Raw genomic sequence first — 18612 nt, 5'->3', positions numbered from 1 at the left:
TATTCCGACGTTTATTACATATTTCCATGGAATAAACCCATTCAGGAATTCAGAATCCATGGGTTAATTCTAAAAATGCTGATGACTTTGAATACATAACAGCTATTTAAATGAAAAGAAAATCTGAAATTGTATAGGGGGCATGACCACAGAAAGATCATCGTCAAAGGTGAATAGTTGATCACATGTGGATTAATATTACACAATCAAAAATTCATTTGGACTTTGGACTGACGAGTTGTAATAAAGTACACTCTTACTGCAGTTGAAATATCAGCTGCCAGGAATACAAGAGCTGGTACAACACTTCATTTGTTCTTTATCAGTAAGTGAAAGGTTATAATTTCTCGATGAAACTTTTTCATAAATTACAAGTCGAAACTAATTTTTCAGTTGTGGCGAATAGTGAGCTGGGGGGTCAGATATGCAGCAGTGCGTTGAGTTTCTCAACACCGGCATTGCAGATGTCTGAAATCTAACCTTCCAAAGTTCCCTTGATTCAGGAACCGCTCCTTTGAATTGGATAAACTGCAAGTGTCTCTCCGTGGTTCTGAAAGGTTGGACTGCGAAATGAGAGAATAATTGAACAGTTAGCCAGTATCCGGGAAATGGCGGGAAATGAGTAGAGCTTTAATCAAGAATGAAGGTGGAATCTGACCCAAAAATGTCAAAGTGCCAGTGCCGGCGGGAAAAAGGGAACCGCTTAGAAATGAAAAGTGAGTGGACGCGGTTAACGCCGTCACTCTGGCGAGGCGGGGACTGTTAGAGCCGGAAATCGATTTAAACAGATGGTTATGTATTCAATATTGACAAGTGTGAGGTTATCCACTTTGGAGTTAAAAAGGATGAAACAGCGTACTTTCCAAATGGTGAAAACCATGAAATAGTGGAGGTTCAAATAGACGAAGGGTTAAAGTCCACAGTTTATTAAAATGTCATGGAAAGGTTCAGGGCGCAATCTCCCCGAATGGGGACTGAGTCCCGCAGCTCGCGAGGTTAGCTGGATGTTTCCCGGCACTCTTAACATTAATCCAGATAGATTGGGGGCCTCATCAGGGAACTCCCCGACGACTCCGCACTTAGCCCCATTTTCTGCGCTGAGGAGCTCTGCTCGCCGGTATTCCTGAGAGCAGCGAGAGATCGGGACCGCATTTTTAAATGGCATCTCGAACTCTCGAGCTCCCAAGCCGGCCTGATCACCACCACACAGAAAATGCCAGCTTGGCACCTTGGTAACACACTGCCCAGCGGACAAGCACCTGGGGGCCTCCAACCTGCTGGGAGACCAGCATTAAACCTCGCCCGCGGTCTCTAAAGCGAGAGGGTTAGACCCCACACCTTGGTTAGTTCTCAGGAATGCATATTAGAGTGAGACTAGCTCTCTCACTGGTTGGGATTCACATTGCAACATCTCGCGTGATCGCATTAGACCTCGTGAGCATGCCAAGACGGGTAGATCCCAGAAATGGAATCTCCCGACACCCAGCGGTCACATTGCATCATGCCGCGCTGCTTTTCAGGACCATGCGACCGGTAGATCCCACCTTCAGAAAACAAATGAAAAAGGCCAATGGAATTTTGTCCTTTAATTTGAGAGAAGTGGAATATAAGGGGCGGGATTCTCCGACCCCCCGCCGGGTTGGAGAATCGTCGGGGGCTGGCGTTAATCCCGCCCCTGCCGGTTGCCGAATTCCGGTTGGCGGACCCCCCCCCGGCGATTCTCCGGCCCGCGATGGGCCGAAGTCCCGCTGCTGGAATGCCTGTCCCGCCGGCGAGAATCAAACCACCCCTCTTACCGGCGGGACAAGGCGGCGCGGGCGGGCTCCGGGGTCCTGGGGGGGGCGCGGGGAGATCTGGCCCCGGGGGTGCCCCCACGGTGGCCTGGCCCGCGATCGGGGCCCACCGATCCATGGGCGGGCCTGTGCCGTGGGGGCACTCTTTCCCTTCCGCCTTCTCCATGGTCTCCACTATGGCAGAGGCGGAAGAGACCCCCTCCAGTGCGCATGCGCGGGAATGCCGTGAGCGGCCGCTGACGCTCCCGCTCATGCGCCGCACGGCAAAGTTATTTCCGCGCCAGCTGGCGGGGCACCAAAGGCCTTTCCCGCCAGCTGGCGGGGCGGAAATCAGTCCGGCGTGGGCCTAACCCCTCAAGGTGAAGGCTCAGCCCCTCAAGATGCGGAGAATTCCGCACCTTTGGGGCGGCGCGATGCCGGACTGATTCGCGCCATTTTTGGCGCCGGTCGGCGGACATCGCGCCGATTGCGGAGAATCCCGCCCAAGAGAGCTGACGTTATGCTGCAGCAACTGCAAAGTCAAAGTGACAAACCTCTAGTTAGAGTAAATCCGGCGTACTGTGTTCAGTTCTGGGCAAACCAGCATTGGAAGCTGTGCGGAGATAGATTTACCAGATTTTCAGGCTATATCCTGATGCCGGTGTGGGAACGGTGGCGTTTTACGACCAAACATTCAGCGCAAAATGGCCATTAATCCTCCGTTTGGTGGGGGACTAGCAGGCAGGCAGCGTAGACCACCCGGCTCTAGCTGCCGATACAACCGGAGAATTGCCGGGTCCGTGGCCGCTCATGCCCATGGCGGCGGCCTGCATCGGTAGTGCCTTGCACCATGGCGTCGGCCGCGCGCGGACACAGCCTGCCAAATAGTGCCTCCCCTTTGGCCGGCTCGTGACCCCCAACAGTGCCCCCAGTCATTGCCAAAGTCCCCCCCTGCCTGCGGATCGGCTCTCCCCCGACTGTGGCGGCGCTGGACTCTGTCTGCAGTCGCCACACCAAGTTCCCGACAAATAATAGCACGAGAGACCCACGCTGTCGGGAACCCGGCCGGTCGGGGGCGGAGCATCGGAAGGAGGGCCTCAGACAACGTCCTGAGGCCGTCGATACGGCGTGCGGCGTATTCCTAGAGGATGCGTCTTTGGAGGGGCGGAGCATCGCGAAAGCGGCGGCGCACACGATTTTAGCGCAAACGTTGATTCTCCGGTCAATTGCCGAACGCGATTTCAGCGTCGGTGACCACAGAATCCCGCCCAAGGACCCCCAGTGTTACAGTGTGAGGAGAGATTCCACAAACAAGTTGTTTTGCTGGAATTTGGATGGTGACAGGGTAATTTGATCAATGTTTTCAACATATTAATGCAAACAGGTAGGAGAGATAAGAAGAAATTATTTCAGTGAGTCACTGAGTCTCGGCTAGATAGAAAACCATTAGTGTTCGAGCCAGGCCTTTTAGAAATGATGTTCAAACATTATGTGCACAAAGGGTGGAAGAAGTTTGGCGACTGGCCAATGGCTGGCCGTTTCCACTGCTGCAAAACACGGTGTGGAGGGTGCGGGGGGATCATAGAATCACTACAGTGCAGAAGGAGGCCATTCGACCCATCAAGTTTGCACCGACTCTTTAAAAGAGCATCCTATCTAGGCTAATGCCCCACCCTCTCCCCACCTAACCTTTTGTATAATAAGGGGCAATTGAGCATGGCCAATCCACCTAACCTGCGTATCTTTGGACTGTGGGAGGAAACTGGAGCACCCGGAGGAAACCCACACAGACACGGGGAAAATGTACAAACCCCACACAGACAGTGGCCCAAGGCTGGAATCGAACCTGGGACCCTGGAGCTGTGAGGAAGTAGTGCTGACCACTGTGCCACTGTGCAGCTGCAATGGACGCCTCAATCCTGCGAATGATATTTGATGTAGAGCCAATTATTAATGTTAAAGCTGAGATTGATCGGCGAGCAGGTTCAGATAGTAGTGAGGAAGGCACATTCTTCAGGGGATGTCCTGGAGGACTGGAGAATAGCCAATGTTGTTCCTCTGTTTAAGAAGGGTAGCAAGGATAATCCCGGGAACTACAGGCCGGTGAGCCTTACTTCAGTGGTAGGGAAATTACTGGAGAGAATTCTTCGAGACAGGATCTACTCCCATTTGGAAGCAAATGGACGTATTAGCGAGAGGCAGCACGGTTTTGTGAAGGGGAGGTCGTGTCTCACTAACTTGATAGAGTTTTTCGAGGAGGTCACTAAGATGATTGATGCAGGTAGGGCAGTGGATGTTGTCTATATGGACTTCAGTAAGGCCTTTGACAAGGTCCCTCATGGTAGACTAGTACAAAAGGTGAAGTCACACGGGATCAGGGGTGAGCTGGCAAGGTGGATACAGAACTGGCTAGGCCATAGAAGGCAGAGAGTAGCAATGGAGGGATGCTTTTCTAATTGGAGGGCTGTGACCAGTGGTGTTCCACAGGGATCAGTGCTGGGACCTTTGCTCTTTGTAGTATATATAAATGATTTGGAGGAAAATGTAACTGGTCTGATTAGTAAGTTTGCAGACGACACAAAGGTTGGTGGAATTGCGGATAGCGATGAGGACTGTCGGAGGATACAGCAGGATTTAGATTGTCTGGAGACTTGGGCGGAGAGATGGCAGATGGAGTTTAATCCGGACAAATGTGAGGTAATGCATTTTGGAAGGTCTAATGCAGGTAGGGAATATACAGTGAATGGTAGAACCCTCAAGAGTATTGAAAGTCAAAGAGATCTAGGAGTACAGGTCCACAGGTCATTGAAAGGGGCAACTCAGGTGGAGAAGGTAGTCAAGAAGGCATACGGCATGCTTGCCTTCATTGGCCGGGGCATTGAGTATAAGAATTGGCAAGTCATGTTGCAGCTGTATCGAACCTTAGTTAGGCCACACTTGGAGTATAGTGTTCAATTCTGGTCGCCACACTACCAGAAGGATGTGGAGGCTTTAGAGAGGGTGCAGAAGAGATTTACCAGAATGTTGCCTGGTATGGAGGGCATTAGCTATGAGGAGCGGTTGAATAAACTCGGTTTGTTCTCACTGGAACGAAGGAGGTTGAGGGGAGACCTGATAGAGGTATACAAAATTATGAGGGGCATAGACAGAGTGGATAGTCAGAGGCTTTTCTCCAGGGTAGAGGGGTCAATTACTAGGGGGCATAGGTTTAAGGTGAGAGAGGCAAGGTTTAGAGTAGATGTACGAGGCAAGTTTTTTACGCAGAGGGTAGTGGGTACCTGGAACTCGCTACCGGAGGAGGTAGTGGAAGCAGGGACGATAGGGACATTTAAGGGGCATCTTGACAAATATATGAATAGGATGGGAATAGAAGGATACGGACCCAGGAAGTGTAGAAGATTGTAGTTTAGTCGGGCAGCATGGTCAGCACGGGCTTGGAGGGCCGAAGGGCCTGTTCCTGTGCTGTACATTTCTTTGTTCTTTGTTGTTTGGTATGTTGGCCTTCTTTGCAAGAGGACTTGAGTACAGGAGCAAGGCTGTCTTACTGCAGCTGCATAGGGCCTTGGTGAGGCTGCACCCGTGGTGGGATTCTCTGGCCATTCGCTGGAGTATTGTGTGCCTTTTGGTCTCCTGACCTAAGAAAGATATACTTGCCAAAGAAGGCGGGCAGGGAAGGTTAACCGGACTGACTCCAGGGTTGGCAGATTCGTATGAGGAGAGATTGGGTCAACTGGGCCTGTAATCCCTGGACTTTAGAAGAATGAGAGGGTATCTAATTCAAATGTAGGGCATTCTGACAGGTTGGACAGACTGGATGCAAGGATGATGTTTGCTCTGGATGGTAGATTTAGAACAAGGGAGTCACAGTCTCAGGATACAAGGTAAGCCATTTAGGACTGAGATGAGGAGAAACGTCTTCACTCAGAGGATGGTGAAGGCTACAGAGACCAAGTTGCAGAATATATTGAAAGAGATATATGCACACATGAGTACGGCCTCAACCGGGACCTGGGATTCATGTCGCATTACATTCACCCCCCACCATCTGGCCTGCGAAATCCTACCAACTGTCCTGGCTTGAGACAAATCACACCTCTTTAACCTGTGATTATCCCTCTCTCCAGTTATAAATACTTAATTACCTGCAAAGACTCGCATTCAAAGTATCGTCTTGCATCTTTGACTTTGTCTATATAAATGTTTCTGGTACCTACCTCTTCATTCACCTGAGGAAGGAGCAGTGCTCCAAAAGCTAGTGATTCGAAACAAACCTGTTGGACTTTAACCGAGTGTTGTAAGACTTCTTACTGTGCTCACCCCAGTCCAACGTCGGCATCTCCACATCATATTTAAGAATGAAATAGATAGACTTGCAGCTGTCAAGGGTATGGGAGAATGCGGGTGTCTGGTGTTGAGATAGAGGACTAGGCGCGATCATATTGAATGGCAGTGTAGGTTCGAAGGGCTGAATGGCCCACCAAACCTGCTCCTATTTTCTGTGTTTCGATGTTTCTATGATTGTCCTTTCTCAATCAAAGGCATTAAGGGATATCAGGCAACGGGGATTATATGGAGATAAGTTGCAGGACAGTGCACAGTGGAACAGACTTGAGTTACTAAATGGCTTTCCTATTCCTGTAACGGTTCAAGATATTGTTTGGGGATGTCGGAAATCAACGCAACAACAAACAGAATATCTGAATTACTGGGAGAAAGTTCAAAAGGGAGGAGCAATGAAAAACAAGAGGGCTGATTTTGAACCCTTGGCAGGGGGCCAGTGGCTGGGCGTCAACAGTAAACTGCTGTGGGAGTGGAAGTCAGGGGCTACTTTCAACTATCAGCACTCTGCAGCTGCTCTGCTGTTTGACCATTTCCACCAGATGGCGACAGCAAAGAGAATGAACAGAGAGGTTTGGGGAGGAATCAAGGCAGCAGAGGCCTTGACTTTTGTTATGATACCCAGACTTCCTACGAGGAACGCTCTTGCTGCCATGGCATCACTAAGGAAAGTCTTTTCTAAAAGTTAATCACAACTGGTCAGCTGGAATCTTAGCCACCAAACCTGTGCGTAGTGCAATTTCAGTGGCTCAGCTGCTTTCCGCTCTTACTTGGTGAGGACAAACCTTGGGCTGGGTTCTCCGCCTTCGCGGTGCTCCGTTTTGCCGGCAGCCCGAGGGTATCCCGACAGCGTGGGGCTGCCCAACAAATGGGAAACCACATTGACCAGCCGGTGAAACGGAGAAGCCCGCCTGCGTGCTGAACCAGAAATCTGGCGCGGCGGGACGGGAAATCCAGCCCCTTAAATCCGCGAGCAAAACAAAATTAGAAAATGCTGGAAATACCCAGCAGACCAATGGAGAGACAAAATAGAGTTAATGTTTTGAGTCTGTGTGCCTCTTCTTATCATAGAATCATGGACTTCCTACAGTGCAGAAGGAGGCCATTTGGCCCATCGAGTCTGCACCGGCTCTTGGAAAGAGCACATGACTTAAGCCCACGCCTCCACCCTACCCCATAACCCAGCAAACCCACCTAACCTTTTGGACACTAAGGGGCAATTTAGCATGGCCAATCCACCTCACCTGCACATGTTTGGACTGTGTGAGGAAACCGGTGCACCTGGAGGAAACTCAGAGCAATAAGATGGTAATCCTAAGGCCACTGTGGTGCAAATTAAATTTGCTTTCCTTTATTTGTCCACGGGATGTGAGTGTCACTGCCTAAGACCAGAATTTGTTGTCCACTTGAGGAAGGCATTGCCGAATTGCTGACTTGAACAGCTACAGGCCTTGTGGAGTACATACACTCACGGTGCTGTTGGAAGATGAATCCAGGTTTTGCCCAAGCAATAGTGAAGGACTGTCAATATAGTTCCAAGTCTGGATGGTGTTTAACTTGCGGGAAGAACTGAGGTACCCCTGCATCAGCTTCCTTTTGCTTTTCGGTGGTTGTGGTGGTATGTATTAGGGGTAATACGGTACACCATGATGCCGAGGGGCTATTGGTGCCACAATTTATTGAGCAGACTTAAAAAGGAATATGGAGCTCCGGATCGCCCCGGAGTGCCTGCGAATCGGCCCCCAAGCAGCTAACTCAGCATCGGCGTTTAACCACTGGCTGGCGTGCTTTGAGGGGTACCTCTGAACGGCCCCCGGCAGACCAACAGAAGACCAGAAGATGCAGGTCCTACATTCCAGGGTGAGTCTCGAAATCTACTCACTCATCGAGGACGTGGAAGATTTCCCAGCGGCGATCACCTTGCTGAAAGAGACCTACATTCGGCCCATCAACCAGGTCTATGCACGCCATCAGCTCACGATGAAACGACAAATCCCCGGGAAATCGCTAGATGAATTCTACAATGCTCTACTGATCCTGGGAAGAAACTGCAACTGCCCAGCTGTAACGGCGAATGAGCACACCGAGCTCCTGATCAGAGACGCGTACGTAGCAGGTTTGGCATCCTCGCAAATTCGCCAGAGACTTTTAGAAAAAGACTCTCTCGGACTCACAGAGGCATGGGCCCTTGCGGCCTCCCTCGACGTGGCCTCCCAAAACACCCGCGCCTATGCCCCCGACCGTGCTACAGCCCCTTGGACTCCGTGGACCCCCGCCGCGATCGACCCCCCGGCACCCCACACCCCCCGGCAAGCATGCGTGGCCAGAACCCCAGACCACCCGGGGGGGCCCCGCTGCTATTTTTGCGGGCAGCTGAAACACCCCCGCCAGCGCTGCCCGGCCCGCTCGACCACCTGTAAAATCTGCGGCAAAAACGGGGACTACGCAGAGGTGTGCCAGTCCCGGGGGGTCGCCACTATCTCCGGGGAAGAAACGGGACCACGGACTCACCACCCCCAGTGTCCGATGTGCGGCCAACGGGCACCGCCATTTTAGACCCCGGGCGCCACGATGGGGGGACGGGTGCCACCATCTTGTTACCCGCGGGCCACGTGCGATCCATGGGAGCGGCCATTTTGTCCACCCCGGCCGCGTGCGATCCATGGGAGCGGCCATTTTGTCCGACCGCGTGCGATCCATGGACACCGCCATCTTGGCTGACAGGCAAGGACCCCAGCGTGGACGGCCCCACGCTGCCTGAAGACAATGACCAGATGCAGCAACCACGTTTGGCATCGGTGACCCTGGACCAGTCGCGGCCCCGGACGCTCCAGACAGCAACGACGAAGGTGCGGGTGAACGGCCACGAGACGCCGTGTTTGATCGACTCGGGGAGCACGGAGAGTTTTATTCATCCGGACACGGTAAGATGCTGTTCCCTTGTAATTCGTCCAAGCACCCAAAATATTTTCCTGGCGGCGAGGTCCCACTCCGTTGAAATCAAAGGGTTCTGCATCGCAAACCTAATGGTGCAGGGGAGAGAGTTCAAAAATTACCGGCTGTATGTCCTCCCCCACCTCTGTTTTCCCACCCTCCTGGGGTTGGATTTCCATTGCAACCTCCAGAGCTTAACATTCAAATTTGGCGGTTCTATACCCCCACTGACTATCTGTGGCCTCGCGACCCTCAAGGTTGAACCGCCTTCCTTGTTTGTGAACCTCACCCCGGATTGCAAGCCCGTCGCCATTAGGAGCAGACGATACAGCACCCAGGACCGGACATTTATCCGGTCCGAAGGCCAGCGGCTGCTGAAGGAAGGCAGAATCCAGGCCAGCAATAGCCCCTGGAGAGCCCAGGTGGTAGTTGTGAAGACCGGGGAGAAGCAGAGGATGGTCGTAGACTACAGTCAGACCATCAACAGGTACACGCAGCTAGATACGTACCCTCTTCCCCACATATCCGACATGGTCAATTGGATTGCACAGTACAAGGTCTTCTCCACCGTGGACCTTAAGTCCGCCTACCACCAGCTCCCCATTCACCCCGGTGACCGCAAGTACACTGCCTTCGAAGCAGACGGGCGGCTATACCACTTTTTAAGGGTTCCATTCGGGATCGCTAACGGAGTCTAGGTCTTCCAACGGGTGATGGGCCGAATGGTTGACCAGCACGGTTTACGGGCCACATTCCCGTACCTCAACAACGTCACCATCTGCGGCCACGATGAGCAGGACCACGACGCCAACCTCCGGAAATTCGTCCAGATAGCTAACGCCCTGAACCTCACCTACAACAAGGAAAAATGCGTGTTCAGCACCGACCGTCTAGCCATCTTGGGCTACGTAGTGCGTAATAGAGTGATAGGCCCCGACCCTGAATGCATGCGCCCCTCATGGAGTTCCCTCTCCCCCACTGTGCCAAAGCCCTGAAACACTGCCTGGGCTTCTTTTCTTATTACGCCCAGTGGGTTCCCCAATACGCAGACAAAGCCCGCCCACTAATCCAGTCCACTACTTTTCCCCTGTCGACAGAGGCCCGCCAGGCCTTCAGCCGCATCAAAGCGGATATCGCAAAGGCCACGATGCGCGCCATCGATGAGTCCCTCCCCTTCCAAGTCGAGAGCGACACATCCAACGTAGCTCTGGCGGCCACTCTCAACCAAGCGGGCAGACCCGTGGCCTTTTTCTCCCGGACCCTCCACGCTTCAGAAATTCGCCACTCCTCAGTAGAAAAGGAGGCCCAAGCCATAGTGGAAGCTGTGCGACATTGGAGGCATTACCTGGCCGATAGGAGATTCACTCTCCTCACTGACCAACGGTCGGTAGCCTTCATGTTCGATAATGCACAGCGGGGCAAGATAAAAAACGACAAGATCCTGCGGTGGAGGATCGAAGTCTCCACCTACAATAATGAGATCTTGTACCGTCCCGGAAAGCTGAACGAGCCGTCCGATGCCCTATCTCGTGGCACATGTGCCAACGCACAAGTGGACCATCTCCAAGCCCTCCACGAGGACCTCTGCCACCCGATTGTCACTCATTTCTACCACTTCATAAAGGCCCGCAACCTCCCGTAGTCCGTCGAGGAGGTCCGAACAGTCACCAGGAACTGCCAAATCTGTGCAGAATGCAAACCGCATTTTTTCAGGCCAGATAGAGCGCACCTGATAAAGGCTTCCCGTCCCTTTGAACGCCTCAGTTTGGATTTCAAAGGCCCCCTCCCCTCCACCGATCGCAACACGTACTTTCCTAACGTCGTTGACGAATACTCCCGTTTCCCCTTCGCCATCCCCTGCCCCGACATGACCGCGGCCACGGTCATTGAAGCCCTCTGCACCATCTTTACCCTGTTCGGTTTCCCCGCCTACATCCATAGCGATAGGGGGTCCTCCTTCATGAGTGACGAGCTGCGTCAATTCCTGCTCAGCAAGGGCATAGCCTCGAGCAGGACAACCAGCTACAACCCCCGGGGGAACGGGCAGGTAGAGAGGGAGAACGGAACGGTCTGGAAGATCGTCCTACTGGCCCTACGGTCTAGGAGTCTCCCAACTTCCCGCTGGCAGGAAGTCCTCCCGGATGCCCTTCACTCTATCCGGTCCCTGCTGTGCACCACCACTAACCAAACACCTCACGAGCACCTCCTTGTCTTCCCTAGGAAGTCCGCCTCTGGAACGTCACTTCCGACCTGGCTGGCAGCCCCGGGACCCATCCTGCTCCGGAAACATGTGCGGGCGCACAAATCAGACCCGCTGGTGGAAAAGATACATCTCCTCCGCGCAAACCCGCAGTACGCCTACGTGGCGTACCCCGACGGCCAACAGGACAAGGTCTCTCTGCGGGACCTGGCGCCCGCCGGAGCTCCCCACACACCCCCCAACACCAATCACCACCCCCTCACTCCCGCCGGTGCACTCCACAGCCACCCCCTTCCCGGGGGGATTGGTTCTCCTCCCAGGCCCACCCAGGAGTAAGTAAACAGGGATGGACAGCGCGATGCTCCCAGAGTCGGCCGGACCCGAGCCAGCACCACCACCACCCGGGCTGAGACGATCGGAAAGGCCGACCAGTGCACCCTCTCGGCTCATCGAATCGGTTTAAGTAATGTAAATAATTCAGTGGCCCAGTAAAAGCGGCATTGTTGTACATAGTTAATGGTTAAGGCACCATACCGACCCGGTAAACCCCTACCACCATACCATCCACCACCGCGCTGGGTTCCTTTTTAACAAGGGGTGAATATGGTGGTATGTATTAGGGGTAATACAGTACACCATGATGCCGGGGGGCTATTGGTGGACAGATACTGGGTCCTGATTGGATCTGCCGCCTACTTGGCTCCACCCAGAAAGGCGGGGTATAAGAACCCAGGTTCTCCCAGCAGCCGCATTCTGTACCTGAGCTGCTGGGGAACAAGTCTGCTCAATAAAGCCTCGATTAAGTTCTCTACGTCTCGCCTCGTGTGTAATCGATGGTGCCACAGTGGTAGAGGCTGCAGATATGTTGGAAATGGTCTTTATAGATGAACTTGCAGAGCTTGCTGCTTACCGACCTGTGCCTGGAATGGTTGCTCCCTGCTCATCATCCCCAAATCCATCTTCATCTCCTTTGATGGTATCCAAACTTGTGAGACTTCTTACTTGGGGGAAGCCCAACTCACGAACGCCGGCATCTCCACATCATCCAAAATTGTGTTGCACATGAGAAGTCATTGAGCCCAAAGGTCTTACTTCATTAAAGTAATGCCCTGCATAGATATAATTTTATCTGAAATGCTCACGGATGTGTATGAAATTATCCATTTTGGCAGGCTTGGAAAAGCACAATATTTTCAAAGCAGAGAGACTTGCAAATGTTTTAATTCTTGGGGATTTGTGTTAGCAAACAACAACAATGTTAACATGCAGGAACAACCAGTGATTAGGAAGGAAAATAGTCTGTTACATTTTATTGCAAGGGGGTTGCAGTACAGGAAAAAGGAAGCTTTGGTGCGATTATCTCACAGTATCACAGAAGTGTTACGGTGCAGAAGGAGGCCATTCGGCCCATTGTGTTTGCACCAGACTATTCATGACTTTGCAGGAACCATTCCTTAAGAACTGTATAGTTAGTCTGCCTACCCAAGGTATGTTAATTTTCCTTAGAGTGTGTGCAATGTGTTTTTCTCTGACTTGCTCCAACCAGATGGCTTTGATGTGTAGCGTTGATCAGAGAACGAGTCTGGTAAACTCACAAAATTATTTATTTAACACTACAATTGGATTCGACACTTATTCCTAAGAAACTAACAGTTGATTAAACACACATAAACTATACTCATCTAACATCTAACTCCCTAACTCATTAACTACTTGCGTGTTAGGGCAGCGCGGTGGCACAGTGGGTTGGCATTGTGGCCTCACGGCACCGAGGTCCCAGGTTCGATCCCGGCTCTGGGTCACTGTCCGTGTGGAGTTTGCACATTCTCCTCGTGTTTGCGTGGGTTTTGTCCCCACAACCCAAAAATGTGCTAGCTAGGTGGATTGGCCCCGCTAAATTGCCCCTTCATTGGAAAAAATGAATTGGGTATTCTAAATTTTTTTTAAAACTACTCTCGTGCTCTCTCACTATCTTCAGTATCCTAAGCAGCTCCTGCTCTACCACTTACTCCAACCTTCTGTCCCACAAAGTTCAGCATCATCCCTTATATACTTCTAGGATTGCTCCCACCAGTGGCTGTCTGTACACATTTCATTAACCCTTACATTACCTTCATATATGATAATACCACATGCAAGAAAGCCTCGCTAGTTGGACTCCTGGTTAAGAGAATTGTCTTATGTGTAACAATTGAGCAGAATAGACTGATATTATCTGTAGTTCAGAATATTAAAATATAATCTAATTGAAAAGTACAACATTTTTAGAAGGTCTGTCAGCCGTAGCACTAAGGGAATTATGGGAAAGTGTAGTTGAGGTAATTCAGCCATTACCTAATTGAAAGACAGAGCTGGGTCATAGGGTCAATTTCACAGGCCGGGTCACAGGTCGAAGTCTGCTCCTTTGTTTTATGATAGGTTTTTAAATTTCTGTTGTGTTTCCAATATTTCTCTTCAATTCTCTAACAGGATCTGGATGTCACTTTGCTCTCAATATGGAGGATCGTGCATGGAAAAGCAGGTTCCAGGTTGCATACACTCTTGGTATCATCGCTACCCTGTCCTGTCCAATTACACAGGGGGCTAATATATTGGTTGTTCCTGTTGATGGAAGCCACTGGGTCAACATGAGAATTCTAATAGAAGAACTGAAACTTCATGGACACAATATCACTGTGCTTTATTTCTCACCATCTTGGTACATCAAAGAGAGGCCTGATCTATATCAATCCATTGTCGTTGAAATGCCAGAATCCGCTGGGGAAAATACAACTGAAGATATTGTGCAACGTTTGGTTGGAAAAGCACTAGATGCCTTCCAGAATGGTTGGATGCCATGGGCTAAGTTCTATTTTGAAATGGTGCATTTTATGCACTCCCGTCACACTAGGACTCAAGAGTTAATTATTGCAATTTATGAAAACAAAAGTTTATTGAAGCAAATTGAAAATGCACATTTTGACTTACTACTTACTGATCCTATTTTTCCTATTGGTTCAATTCTTGCTTATTCTTTCAAACTCCCTTTAGTGTATAATGTTCGATGGCTCAGTAGTGGAGAAGCTCATTTTCCCCTCGCACCATCGCCTCCTTCCTACGTCCCAATCCCTGGCTCACGATTGACAGATAAAATGAGTTTTCTTCAAAGAACTCAAAATATCATTCTGAATCTTTTTCAAACATCCAGTTCAAAATTTATGATACACCCCATTTACACTGAAGTCTGCCATCGCTATCTGGGCCCAGATACAGATATTGAGATGATTCTCCTGAGGGCAGATGTGTGGCTGGTGAGGGTAGATTTTATATTTGAATTCCCGAGACCCACCATGCCAAACATTGTTTACATTGGGGGATTCCAGTGTAAACCATCCAAACCTCTAGCAGCAGAGTTTGAAGAGTTTGTCCAATCCTCAGGAGAACATGGGATTATTGTGATGTCACTGGGGACCATTATCAGCTCTTTGCCAATGCAAATTACAATGAAAATAGCAGAGGCCTTTGCTCAAGTACCTCAGAAAGTTATTTGGAGACACGATGGAAAGATCCCTCCCAATTTAGGAAATAATACGCTACTAGCAAAATGGATCCCCCAGAATGACCTCCTGGGGCACCCCAAGATACGAGCCTTTGTTGCTCATGGTGGCACCAATGGAGTTTATGAAGCCATCTATCATGGGGTGCCAGTAGTTGGCATCCCTCTGCTTTTTGACCAGTTTGATAATCTATTTAAACTTGAAACCCGAGGTGCAGCAAAAGTGATTAATGTCGCAGCCATGCAGTCAAGCGATCTTTTGCAGGCACTTAACGAAGTCATAAACAACACATCCTATCGGGATAACATGCAGAAACTCTCTGCTCTCCACAGGGATCAACCAGAGTCTCCAATGGAGAGAGCCATTTTCTGGATTGAGTATGTTGCACGTCACAAAGGTGCAGCACATTTACGCTCAGAATCTTACCGACTCCCCTGGTATGTTTACTATTGTGTGGATGTGATTATCCTCCTGTTATCTGCGTTACTAATGGTTACAGTACTGACAGTTCTACTGTTGAAAAAACTTTGTAACTTTGCTCGAAAGAAAAAGCAAAAAATTCAGTAAGGTATTTGCTTTTGCTGGGAAAAGGGCTTTGAATTATTTACCCTGGATATCCTACCTCTAATTTGAAATCTTAATCAAAAGGAAATATTCTTTACTAACTACCCCATCTGCAAAAATATCAGAGCAAATCGAGGGCCAAATAGAGTTGGGAATTTGAAAATGCCGTTGTAAGTGACTCAGGAAGAGGTTTTTTTCATGGATTGGCAGACAAAAATGGACTTTAAGGAGGAATGGGAATATGATTGGAGAGCCTACCCTCAGATTTTAACATCACCTGCTTGCAACAGACTCCATTAGCTCTCATTTGATACCAATTACGCACAAAAGCAGACATAGTTCAGCAGAGTTTTAAATATTTTTGAATATCGACAACTTCAAATATCTTAACTTTAGATTAACTTTAGAAGAAGCAGACTCTGTTTTAACATATGTTTCAAGAAGGTTATTTTATGTTCCTCTTTGTAATGTATAACTTGTATACAACATAACGCTACCCCACTGCCCACTCCCACCTCCCTCACACCTCTTTATCCACCCCCTCCCCGCCACACAGACACGGAGACTGGAGGGAGAGAGAGGGGTAAGAGTTTGAAGACTGGAGGGGGTTGGGGGATGTCATATTTTAGATCCTGAGACTGGAATGTGGGGTGGGGGAGGAGGGGGGAAGATTTAGATGCTGAGACTGAGGTGTTTTTTGGTAGGGATAGGGGGGGTGGAGGTGGTGGTTTAGACCTTGATACTGGAGTTGGGGAGATTGAAGGTGGGGGAAATAGGGAAGGAGAGGGCTTGGGCCCTTCGTCTGGGTGGTGTGGGGGAAGGTTTAAGCCCTGGGATTTGGGGGTAGGTGGGTGACAAGTATAGAATCTGAGAGTAAAATTAATTAAGAATTGATGGGGACCTGGTGGGTGTTCTCAAACATGTACAGTATAATGGGAAGGGCTTTTGGCCAAAATAAACAGAGCTTAATAAATTCAGGTATTATTGAAGCAATTAATTTCCTTGTATTTTTCAATGCAGGTTACTGATTGAATTGAACAACTTTGACACTCTTAATTCTTTCGAGCATCTTTTACCATTTGATTGCAGATGATGGTAGAACGCTGTTGCTCTGCGTTCAAACTCATTCCAAATTAGAACATGTGGGGCAGGATTCTCCGTCCCGCCGCACCCGTTTTCTGGGGGAGCTCGCCCCCACCGGCAGCGGCATCCTCCGTCCCGGCAGCCGGCCCCTCAAGCCTGATCTGCCATTCAACAAGATCGTGGCTGATCTGCTCGTAAGCCCAACCCCACATCCCTGTCTACCCCCGAACACCTTTCACCCACTTGCTTATCAAGCATCTGTCTGCCTCTACCTTAAAATTAATCAAAGATTCTTCTTCCACCATCTTTTGAGGAAGAAAATTCCAGAGAATCATGTCCCTCTGAGAGAAAAATATTCTCTTGATCACTATTTGAAATGGGTGATCATTAATTTTTAAGCAATGATCCCCAGATTCTCCCACAAGAGGAAACGTCTGCTAGACATCCACCCAGTTGAGATTCCTGAGGATCTCATATGTTTCAATCAAGTTGCCTCTTCCTCTTCTAAACTCCAGTGGTACAAGCCTAGCCTGTCCAACCTTTACTCATAAAACAACCCACCCCTTCCTGGTGTTCGTCTAGTAAACATTCTGCGAACTGCTTCCAATGCATTTACATCCTTCAGTAAGGAGAGCAGTACTGCAAAGTACTCCAGATGTAGTTTCACATCTAAATGACTTAGGCCTTGATCCCAGGGTCCAGGACACAATGAAAGTTCCCCACTCAGAATTAGCTGGTGTGAGTCCAGATCAGGAATAGTAGCCAGCAACTTTTTGACAAAAGCTGTATCATCCCAGTTCAGTGCATATATATTAACTAAGACTACCAGGATACCAGCCAATGACCCACTGACCATTACATGCCTCCTGTTCAGGTCTTTTAAAATCTTAGCCGCCAAAAAAGATACTCTCTTATTAATCAAAATCTTGGCCCCTGGGCCCTACTGTCAAATTGCGATTGAAATACTTCCCCAACCAGCTCTTTCGTAACATTGTCTGATCTACAAACCACTAGTGGTTCTCCTGCAACAGCACCACATCAGCATTCTAAGTCCGAAGGTGCGCAAACATCTTAGGACTTTTTACCGGGACATTCAATCTCCTCACATTCCAGGTTACCAGCTGAATAGGGGGTCGTCTAGCCCGCCCCCGCCCGACCCAGAGTCAGCCATGCCTACCCAGTGGGGCAGTCCAGCAACTACTCGAAGAGAGTGGGCACCAGGCCCACCCAAGATAGCCACCAAATCCTCCATCAAAACAGAGAAATAAAAGTATAAAGCCACCATCAGAGAACTAACCCTCCCCCCCACCTCCCATCAATACCACACCCAAATAGCCCAGCAAATAGCAACAAGGCAAACAAAAACTCTTACCCTCCCCCTCTCCCTCCCACACCCAACCAAAACTAAAACAAAAATCTTAATCCCACAATGTGAGCTGCAGATAGCCCCATTCTTCTGCTCCCGTTCACTAACTACACAGCGAGCAGGACGGCCCCCACACAGAGTGATAAAACAGAAGAAAAAAACCGTCACGCCAACCAGCACGCCCGCCTAAATCCAACTTTAATTGTTCCAGAAAAAATAGAAACAAGAACAGCGCCCATCCCATAGATCCCTCAGTTAAAATCCAAGTACAAAACTCCCAAACCCCCAATAAACACCCCACCAAGTCTCAAAACTCACATTCCCATCCCAGACAGACAACTCTCGACCAAAATAATTGACAATTATCTTGATCCCAGTCCATGTTTCTACACAAACGCCTCTGCCTCCTCCTCCGAAGCCTCAAAGTAAATTTGTGAGGTGAACCACTGTAATAGGAGATGTAAGGTAGGACCTGCACTACAGGTTCGCCGGTAGCTCCTGCCGGCTGGCTCTGCCCACGGAGAACTGTATAAATATGCATGACCTCCAGTGCCCTGCCATTTCGCCAGCTGCAGCAGGAGGCCACGCATCTGACTGTAATAAAGCCACAGTTGTACCCAACTTTAGTCTTTGTGCAATTGATCGTGCATCAATTCGTAAGTCCCTGGGAGGCATGCAGGGTAAACCACGCCAAATTGAACATTGTTCCTATAAAATGCAGCTTTGGCCTTGTTGAATGCTGAACGCTTCTTCACCAGCTCCACTCCAACATCCTGGTAGATCCTTACAACATAGGCCTCCCATCTGGAATCTCGATAA

At 49.7% G+C, this 18612-nt stretch overlaps 1 long non-coding RNA gene and 1 pseudogene across 1 annotated transcript in view; one reads left to right on the top strand and one right to left on the bottom strand.

Annotated features, from left to right (window-relative positions):
• LOC140387452 (uncharacterized) overlaps positions 1 to 18612 on the bottom strand; it is a 52816-nt gene that overhangs the window by 3640 nt on the left and 30564 nt on the right. The window lies entirely within an intron of this gene.
• On the top strand, positions 282 to 15987 carry LOC140387449 (UDP-glucuronosyltransferase 2C1 pseudogene; annotated as a pseudogene).

Source organism: Scyliorhinus torazame, chromosome 12 (genome assembly GCF_047496885.1).
Source record: "Scyliorhinus torazame isolate Kashiwa2021f chromosome 12, sScyTor2.1, whole genome shotgun sequence".
In the NCBI taxonomy this organism is placed as follows: Eukaryota; Metazoa; Chordata; class Chondrichthyes; order Carcharhiniformes; family Scyliorhinidae; genus Scyliorhinus; species Scyliorhinus torazame.
Note: the sequence above shows the minus strand (reverse complement) of the source record. Positions and strands in the feature narration are given on the sequence as shown.